This window comes from Puma concolor, chromosome C2 (assembly GCF_028749965.1).
Source record: "Puma concolor isolate L17-30 chromosome C2, mPumCon1.1.hap2, whole genome shotgun sequence".
NCBI classification, from domain to species: domain Eukaryota; kingdom Metazoa; phylum Chordata; class Mammalia; order Carnivora; family Felidae; genus Puma; species Puma concolor.
Window position 1 is genome coordinate 113,573,079 of NC_141675.1, and position 10,671 is coordinate 113,583,749.

Genomic DNA, 10,671 nt, shown 5'->3' on the forward strand with positions numbered 1-10,671 from the left:
TGACTTTCCCTCTTTTATTGCCCTAATTAAATCCTGTTGAGTATCCCTTTGAAATAGTTCTTGGTTTCCTAATCTTCTGTCTGCTGTCAGCACTCTACTGTTCCCTTTCACTTGAACTTTTTCCAGCGCCCTACCTGTCTCTGGACACTTGGACCTCCATTCTTTCCCTTCACAATAACTTCCCCAAATCCCATGACTACTGCTTTCCTCAAATATTCTAGTCATCCTCCACTTCTACAGAAAAGATGCGAAAAACCTGATATTCAAGGCCATTCATTTGACCCCAGTCCTTCCTTTCTGCCTTTTCCTCTACAGTTCTCCCCTGCCCTTCGGCCTCAGCCTTCATGCACCCTACTCATTATTCTGAAGTTTCTAAATCTCTCCCATCTGGCCTTTAGTCAGGCTGCTACAACCCCTGCTTGCAATCTCTTATGCTCTGTCCATCCTTCCATAGCCAGTTCAGACTTCCAAGAACTTTCCTTGGAATCAATCTCCACCCCTTCAGCACATTTTATCTTTAGTATTGCTTTCACCACAGTGTGTATTCACAGTCATTTAATATACACTACACTAGAAAATATTTAAGGTGGCTCTTCCTTTATTTATAATGCCTGCCTACTATGTTGTGGGTGACTTGTTAACCCTTCCAACGCTGTTTTGCAACATATTGTGTAATCAGGCTTGGTATTGCTTGGCTTTCTATGTAATTGTCTTATTCCTAGTCTGTGAAGACAGAAGTTCCCTGTATGCATCTCTTAGAACCCATTTAGAAATGGTTCTCAGGTGAGGATTGATGGGGGGGAGGGAAGGAAGGGTGGGTGATGGGCATGGGGGACGGCACCCTTTGGGATGAGCACTGGGTGTTGTATGGAAACCAATGTGACAATAAATTTCATATTTAAAAAAAATGGTTCTCAGGGATGTGTTCTATTATCCCTGCCACAAGTACTATGTATTTGAAATCCCATATTTAAAAAAATTGATCCTTCTTCCTAAACAAACACTCGTGTAAAATTCCAATTTCATAATAAACCTAAATTAGCACATTTAAGTAGAGAAGCTTAGATATTTACAAATAGCTGAGTAGATTTGGTATTGTTGCCTGAAACCAAGTCAGGCCGTACAGCATAAAACCTCACAGACCTGTTTCTACAGGTCGTTAATACCAGATACACACTAGCATACCAGCTGAGTAAGGTAATTAAACTGCCTTTCACCTTCCAATCAACGTACTTGGTTTTGATTCTAGAAGTTAAACTCATTCATCAGTAATCAGTATTATAAAGAATGCTTCACCTATTCAGTTCGTACTTCAAAACATGCTTGCACAGAAGTTGGCACAGTTCAATCCACGTTGGTTTCAATGAGCTGACACAAATAGGGTCATTTAGGAAAGTCATTTAGGCTTTGCAGCTGTTTAGAGTTGCAACACTGACTCCGTCATGGACACGTTTGCTTATGAAATGGTTAGGGAGGTATCAAATTCAAGTTTATAAATAAATTTGCACCAGTTGGATGCCTGTATTTAACAACAAGGGAATAATGCATCTGTAGATAAAATGCAGGTTTGATCAAAGTTGCTTCCCTTTTGCTGATTTGGTGAGGCAGCCTGACACTTTCAGAACGTTCCATGCCTGCTGTTTGACATCCTTCTAATAAGTTTAATATACACAATTTCAACCCAGCTTATCAATTTCTTGCAGTTAAAGTTGCAGTTTATTTAAAAATTTCAGTAGTCTCAAAGAACGTTTTAAGTTATATCATTACAAATTAACTTTTGCTGGGAGTAGTTTTTATTCTTTATTATGAACTTGATCTTCTATGCCATTTAACAGTGTAGTACTTAAATAATGTGAATATTTCGAGGAAACAAAGAATAAGGACCCACTTTTCATCACTACCTCTCTCTCTCCTTTGTAGTAATGTGAAGGAAATACGGTATCTTCCTTGTAAGGGCAAGACAGTCTTCTCAGAGAACGCCCAGGCATGTGGAGCAGAGACATGCTGCTTCAGAACTCTTGACTCACGGAATCTGTGAACATATACAATGGTTGCTGTTTTATGTCATTAAATTTGGGGTGGCTTCTTCAAGTGCAGTGGACACTGGAATGGGTTAGATGCCATTAACAAAAGAGGAGAGCAGTTTTGATGGTCTTGACGTGCCTGCAAGCCAGTATTTAGAGATGCAGGTCTAAGGCTCAGTAGAGAAGTCCAGTCTAGAAATAAATATTTACCAATTATTTGTATTGATAATTGAAAAAGTGGAAGAAGGGGAGTCATCCAAGGAAGTGCATGCAGTGTCACAAGAAAGCAAAGTCAGAGACTGAACTGGGGACAGAGAAATGAGCTTGAGAAGAGGGGTCAGGGAAGGAGGAAGAGAAGCAGCTCCTGGAGCAAATGGAACAGGGAAGAAGGAAATCAAAAGGGACAAGTTGGATGTGATTGTAATGAGGTTTAAAACATTATACAGTGACTGTGTTTCCACATATGAGAAGACATTAAAATAATACATGTTCTACGTAAATAAGTTTGATAAATCACATATTAAGTTTAGATTTTTAAAAATGATCTTAGACCCTAAATTACCAAGATCTTCTGAGGTACTAAAATTTAGGTGATAAAATAATTTCCATTAAGTGTCAGTGTTTCCAGTTTCCCAAATTGTATTTTTTTTTTAATTTTTTTAACGTTTATTTATTTTTGAGACAGAGAGAGACAGAGCATGAACGGGGGAGGGGCAGAGAGAGAGGGAGACACAGAATCCGAAGCAGGCTGCAGGCTCCAGGCTCTGAGCCATCAGCCCAGAGCCTGACGCGGGGCTCGAATCCATGGACCACGAGATCGTGACCTGAGTTGAAGTCTGACGCTCAACCGACTGAGCCAACCAGGCGCCCCCAAATTGTATTTAAATACGAAATTCTTTAAAGTACCAGTAGGTGGAGCAGATTTGTTGAAGAAAATCTAATCCTGGGTTTTGGAGGGTTTATTTTGGGGTGGGAGGAGAAGGAAGAAAAAGTAAAGGGAAGTAAGCAAGGAGGGAGAGAGAAGGAGAGAGGGAGAGGAGGAAGGTGAGAGAGGGAGAACAGGAAAGAAAAGGAGAGGGAGACAGGAGAGAAGATAAGAGAACTGTGAGATCTCTCCTTCATTCAACTATGGGACTATTGGAGAGATTATCTTAAACAAGTTGTATTACATATTTAATCACAGAGGGTTAGTTTAACTAAGATGCTTGTGTCTTGTCAAATGGCTCCACTATGTTTCATTTTTCTCTTTATTACAGATTCTGGAGTCGGCAATGTCTATAAACCCAGCAAGGTTGAATTCTTAGGGAGCTCCTGAGTTGTGGTTTGCTTGAAACCATGTGAAATGTGTGCATTTTTCTGAGAGTCCATAATGCTAATTTGATGTTCAAAAGGATACATGATCCTGAAAAGACTGAGGACAGTTCATCTAAATCAGGAAAGCACCTATACCCCAGGGGAAGTGTATGATACTCAGTGAAGAAAGGTAAGAAAACATTTTTTTATCCCTTCAAAAGTTCTATTTTTGTGTGTGACTTAATGATTTGTCCACAATAAATTAGTACATTAATGAATATATTTAATTTATAAATAAGCAAGAATATTTTAGGGGTATAAAATTAGTGGCACATAATTAAAACATTTCAAAATTCGCTTATGCATATAAATGGTGTGCATTTTTACATTTTTAAGGACTAAACATGAAAGTGGAGAAATCAGCAGAATATATTGATAAATCAAAGAAAGAAAACAATAACAATGCATCTTGACTTCCGGTTGGAGTTACAGGGGAGAAAATGTAAATATGATAATTTCTCATTGATTTTAGAGGGAACTAATGGATACTGTGCAAAGAAATGAAGGGGCACCCGAGTGGCTCGGTCAATTAAGTGTCTGATTCTGGATTTCAGCTCAGGTCATGATCTCACAGTTCGTGAGTGCGAGCCCCCACATCAGGCTCTGTGCTGGCAGTGCAGATTCTCTCTCTCTCCTCTCTCTCTGCCCCCCCCCCCCGCTCACTCATTCTCTCTAAATAAATAAATAAATATAAAGAAATGGAGAGCTAAGATGTTCAATAAAGATGTGATAATGGAGGTATTCACTAGAATAGAAATATAAATACCACGATTATTCACAAAACTCACAAACATGGAACGAAAAATATCCCTGTAGAATAAGGCATACAGTATGATTTCATTTGTATAAAATTCAAAAGATACAAAGCTAGACCACAGACTTTTTTTCTTACTATTGAAGTTTAGTTGACATACAGTGTTAGTTTCAAGTGTAAAACATAGCAATTCGATTGAACAATTCTATATGTTACTCATTGCCCACCACAGTAAATGTGGTCATCATCTGCCATCATATAACATTATTACAATACTACAGACTATATGCCCCAGGCTGTAATTTTCACATAGACTGTTTTTAAATGATAAAACTAATGAAAAACCAATGATAAACACAAATTCAGGTGAAGGATTGAGTCAGGGTTTATGCAGGGCTTCCAAGTTCTCAAGTGGCCATTTTAATATATCAGCATATCGATAGGAAATTTCTTAGCATCTTACTCATATTCTTAATGTTAATATATATTAAATATTTACTTGTAAATCTTTTAAGCTAGGAGCCGAGAAACTTTTTTTCTCTGATATGAACATACACCTCTGTAGGTTTTCTTGTTGACATCTTGATACGTGTTCTTTAAAAACCAAATTTTTTCCCTAATATTTAAATGAATGCCAATGCTTTGTAGAAAAATTTTGTAAAATAAGCAAAAATATCAAGAAGGGAATAGCCATCACATTTTATAGCACTCCTCAGAAAGTCATAACCACTCAATATTCTGGTGTATTTCTTTTTAGCTATCTCACGCACATTTGAATATAGTTAAATCATAATGTGTATATAATTTTGTATCCTGATTTTTCCCCTTATGTCTTAAGTATTTCCCGCTGTTATTTTAGACTTTCAAGGGCAGAGGATAGGCTGAGATGAAAATGGGTGTCTTGAAAGTGAGCTATTTGCAGGGGGCTCAAAGCCATGGCTCACCCTCTTTCTCCCAGAGAATTTGGCTTCCAGCTGGGCAGAAGATTCAAGGGCTGTTTTATAGAAAACTATTTTCTAGTGCAGTTCTAAGGAAAAAAATAATACTTCACCACTGGGAGCATTGGTGTTTTCATCACAAAATGATTAGCTCTATCCTTTGTGTCTCCCCCCTCGCCCCCCACCGCCAACTCTCTACTCCCAGAGCTTCCAATCCAGTTTTTAGTGCTCTTTAAAGGAAGGGATCATCAGATATTTGGGGGAAATCTCCAAATATGAGAAAGAGCGAGAGAAAAATAAGCAGAAACAATAGACAAACATACCTGTAGTGCAAATATCCTCAGATAGATAAGAGCTTAAATTTATTATTTAGAAATGTGGAGGCAAACAGAAAATACACATAAGAGATTTAAAAGTGGTTACTTTGGGGGGCACCTGGGTGGTTCAGTCGGTTAAGCGTCCAACTTTGGCTTGGGTCATGATCTTCCAGTTCATGGGTTCAAGCCCCGTGTTGGGCTCTGTGCTGAGGGCTCAGAGCCTGGAGCATGCTTCAAATTCTGTGTCTCCCTTTCTCTCTGACCCTCCAGCACTCATGCTTTCTCTCTTTTCTTTCTTTTCTCTCTTCTCTCATGGTTTAAAAAACGTTTTTTAATAAAAAAAATAAAAATAAAAGTGGTTGCTTTTGGAGAGCAGGACCAGGGGTGGATAGAAATGGAATAGAAAAAGGCTGTTTTTCATTATAAGCCTTTATTTATATTCAATTTTTTAAACGGCAGACATTTGTTTATTAGATTAATACAAATATTAAACAGTAAAAGCCATGGATTTTTTTAATGTCTCAAACCATCATTTCTTTATGCATATTTTTCCATCATGTAGGTTTTTCTTATCAGAAAGAACTTTCCATTCTGATACATTAATTTTTTTGTCATTATCGGTGCTTTTGAAAGACCTCTTCCTGTTTTTAACCTCACTGTTAAGATTAATTAAATGCATGTTATGTTCTAACTATTTCTAACTTTAAGAGATCAGATATGGTTAGAAAAAAAAAGAATTATTTAACAGGTTCTAATAATTCTTCAGGATTCATAGAACTTTCTGTCTGGCACCCAAGTATCTTTTCTATATATGCTAATATGCTTTAAGTAAAATTATTGTTCATAAAATTCAAACTGTATAGTCACAGATTCATACACAATTCATACACATCAAGGTATGTGGGGAAGGTATTTCAGAGGTTGAGTGCTGGACAATGCCCCAGATACGTGACCTCTTTAAAGTTTAAGCTTGGGAGATTAGAAGTTACATTGAAATCAATGACCATCTAACAACTTGACCACAGTTTCTGGGTTATGTTTTCTTAATGCAGTAGCCTTCAGGCTCAACCACAAAGGCATGTCATGGGTTATAGAGGAACTTGAGCATATTTGTGTTTGTAAAGAAAGAAACCTAAAAAACCCCCGCATATTCAGTTTTTATAGCTTTACTTTATGTTTTCTTCAAACTATATTTTAATGACACTTGAAGGGCCGGCTACCAATGGTTGAAAAACCTCCACATGGTTTCCTTGGCAATCACTAGAATGGGGAAATGAAGGGAAAGTTACCCAATTAAAGAACAAAAACCCACAACTCCTCATGCTCCCCCTTGGTTCCCACCAAATCAGAGGAAGCTGTGTGGAGGAAATGAGCCAACCCAAGGTCTTAGAGAAAATATCTGGCTTCCTCCCTGGACTGTCACACAATCCATGTGCAGCCACCATAATGCCATTGCTTCATGGTCGGATTGGTATGAGATACAACACAAGTGAGCAAAGAGATGAGATTGAAGGACACTTTCTGTTTAGGAGAAATGAGTTATAAGCTGAAGAATGCTTCTTTCTGAAACCTTTGGGCTTTCCTGCAATGCTGTTACAGGGTTGGGTTTGCATGCTGGCCAGGTTCTCATGTGGACAGGTGGGCTGGAGACCTCACTCTTATCTTATTACCCTTTTGTGGTGGGACAATCTCTCACAGTTGCTTGCTCTTCAGAATTTTTCAGTGCCTTGCTATAATCTTACATAAAGTCATGAATGCCTCAGACTCCTCCTGATGGCATAGCATGAAATTGTACCTGAATTATTATTAACTTAGAAAAATATTTTATAGTTAGAAGTATACACATTTGAAAAACAGATGTACAGAGACAATATAGCACAATGTTTCATTACTCATATATATGTCTTTTCCTTGAACCTTTTAATTTTCTCCCACCATAAAATATTTTTAATTCCATAAATCTCATAAAAATTTAGGCAGATAAACTCACACAAACTCATTTTCCCCTTTTTGTAAACTGTCCTTTATTTTTTTTAATGTGGAGTTTTTGGTTCTTTAACCCATCTCTGTAGCTTGATGTTTTGTCCTCTGGATTAATTTCAATACTTTCTTTTTTGGACAGCACCTGAGTGACTCAATCAGTTAAGCATCCAATTCTTGATTTTGGCTCAGGTCATGATCTCCGGTTTGTGAGTTTGAGCCCTGCGTTGGGCTCATGCTGCTGACAGTGCGGAGCCTGCTTGGGATTCTCTGTGTCCCTCTCTCTCTGCCCCTCCCCTGCTTGTGAGGGTGTGCGCCCTCTCTCTCTCTCTCTCTGTCTCTCTCTGTTTCTCTCTCAAAAATAAATAAACTTAAAAAAGCACTTTCTTTTCTATTACTAAAATATTTTTCCTTGCACACACACTAGGACTTCATTGAACATCTTTTTAAATTCTGGGAATTTATCAGCTATATCTCATCATTTCTTCTTCGATTTAGATAGTTCATATGTTCTTTCCTTATATGTAGAAATATAAATCTAGCCTTACATAATGACTTCAAATGATGAAATCTACTTATTTATTTATACTTCTAACTTATCCTAAAAAAGAATTAAGGTGATTTATAATAACACATAAGATATGATGGGATCAATTCAATTAAAAATAAGAAAGGTTAGCAAAGAGAAACTGATGTTGAGAAATTAAGAAGCCAAGAGTGTAGTCAGTATCTGTATGCTTGCCAAACAGAGCCATAGTTTGGCTTCTTGGTGCTGTAATCCTGGTTTTTGTTCACCGGCTGCAATTTTCTTTCCTGTAGCCTGAAGATTACAACTCACTTGCATTAGTCAGGGTTCTCCAGAGAAGTCAAACCAACAGGATGTATATATATTGTGGGACCCAAGAAATTTAACAAAAATCCTGTACCCCTGGACAAGCAGAGCAAGACTAACTCCATTTTGTGCTACACCCACCATCTCATGTATAACCCCCACATGACCTACTTATTGCTTAAGACACTCCCCCACCCTAGTCAAGCCGCTGAGCACACCCTTACTGGAAACCGGCTCATATAGGAATCCGGAACCCCTAACCGCCAAAGAATGTAAACCCCACCTTTTGCCCGCCAAACTTGTGCGTCAATTCTGACCAGAGTGATAGGCTAGTTCAAACAGTTACTATAGGGTAAATTGTAATTCAATTGGCCACCTGCGTGTGGACTGACATGACTGCAACTTTCTGTGTGTGTTACAATCTCATTGGCCACTGGCCCCCATAAAACTGCTACGCCTCTTAACCTAGGGGTCCAAGTCCCTGCTCCGCTGTGTCGGGTATACTTGGGCCCAAGCTCAAGCTTGTAAATAAACCCTCGTGCCTTTGCATCGGTATCGGCTCCTTGGTGGTCTCTCAGATTCGAAATCGGGGGCATTACATATATATATTAAAGAGATCTAGAAATATATAGATGTATATATGTATTAAAGAGATCTATTTAAAAAAATTTTTTTAATGTTTATTATTTGAGAAAGAGACAGAGAGCAAGCAGGGGAGGGGCAGAGAGAGGGAGACACGGAATCGGAAGCTGGCTCCAGGCTCTGAGCTGCCAGAACAGGGCCCGACCTGGGGCTCAAACCCACAGACCGCGAGATCATGACCTGAGCCAAAGTCAGCCACCTAACCAACTGAGCCACCTAGGTGCCCCTTAAAGAGACCTATTTTGAAGAATTGCATTATGCTGTTATGGAGGCTGGCAAGTCCAAAACCTGCAGTTCACCTCTTAAGGCCCACAGACTGGAGACCTAAGAAAGAGTGGATGCCTCAGTTCAAGTCCAAATGAAGGCCAAGTACTGCAGAATTTCTTCTTGCTCCGGGGAGGTGGGTTGGGTGTTTTGTTCTATTCAAGCGTTCAGAGTGATCAGGTTTTGGAGTGGTGGGTGTCTGGAGCCAACAGCCAAGAAAGAATTCTTGAGATATCTTTGGTGCAAAAAGGTGATTTTATTAAAGCACAGAGACAGGACCTGTGGGCAGAAAGAGCTGCACTAGGGTTGTGAGGAGTGACTGGTTATATACTATGGAGTTGGAGGCAGTAAAGACAAAAGGGAGGCCTCCAGAAGGACTTTCATAAGCTAAAGAGGACTGATAAGATGCCAGGGGGCTTGCTATTGTCAGGTTAAGGTTGGTTTCCCTCCTTTAATGTTTTCCCTCCATTAACATGATGACAGTAGGGGGGTTATACTCTGTATTTGCCTCAAGTATTTGTCAATGGGCTGCAAGTTATAAAGAAAGTTAATTTTACCTGTCATTTCCATCTTGCCTTTGTTCTCCACATCACTCTGGGGGGCGGGGAGGGTGATATTAGGGGTTCCAGGAAACTGAGTCTATAGGTTTCTAGAGATTAGGCTATTGATAAGATTGCCTTTTTCTTGTAATTTACTAAGACATTTGTAAACTAGTGAAGACTCCTGTCCTGCATGACAGTGATCTCTATCAGTTAACCATCTGTTTTCTTCCCTTTCCTTTGTTCTTGGGCATCCAGGAGTGCCTGAGGAATAGCATACACATCCCATCTGGGGGAGGGCGAGTTGTGCTAGCTTGTGCTTTGCCCTCAGCTTGCCTTATGGTCCCTCCTCAAGAGGACTGCAGGAGGCCCACCCACCTTATGGAGGGCAATCTGCTTTGCTCAAAGTTCACTGATTTAAATGTCAATCTCACTGAAAACACCCTCACAGAAACATCCAGAATAATTTTTGGCCACCTATGTGGGCACTGTGGCACAGCCAAGTAGACACATAAAATTAACCATCATACCACTAATGCCTGCTCCTTGCCTTTACCCTCCACCTACCTTTGTTTTCCTCTGTACATGCCCCCTTTCCATTTTCCCTAATCCCTGAAGCTTCTCTCAATCCTTATTTTCTGACATCTTACACTAAAGAGACTCAATTCCAAGGGTGCCATCAGGCCACAAGTTCATATTTCCAGGATTGGGTAAAGCTCCTCACCTTTTTGGTGGCCAAGGACTGCTTATGAATAGGCTCCTGGGGTACCTTGGGCTTCCTGCCAACCTCTCCTCCAATGTCCCTCCTCCCACCCCCCCACCCCCCAGGCTCTTGTAAAAATCCTTACATTGTTACAGGCCTGTCTTGAACCACCACTTCTGCCAAAGTGTTTCATAGGAGGAAGTAGCTTTACGAACCTAGGCTGTATTTTCTAGGTGCTAATGCAGCCAGTTCACAGGGTTGTGGCTTTAATAATTTACTTTAATCCCTAATGAGGATGAGGCAATGGGGCAGTTCTGGGAAGAGT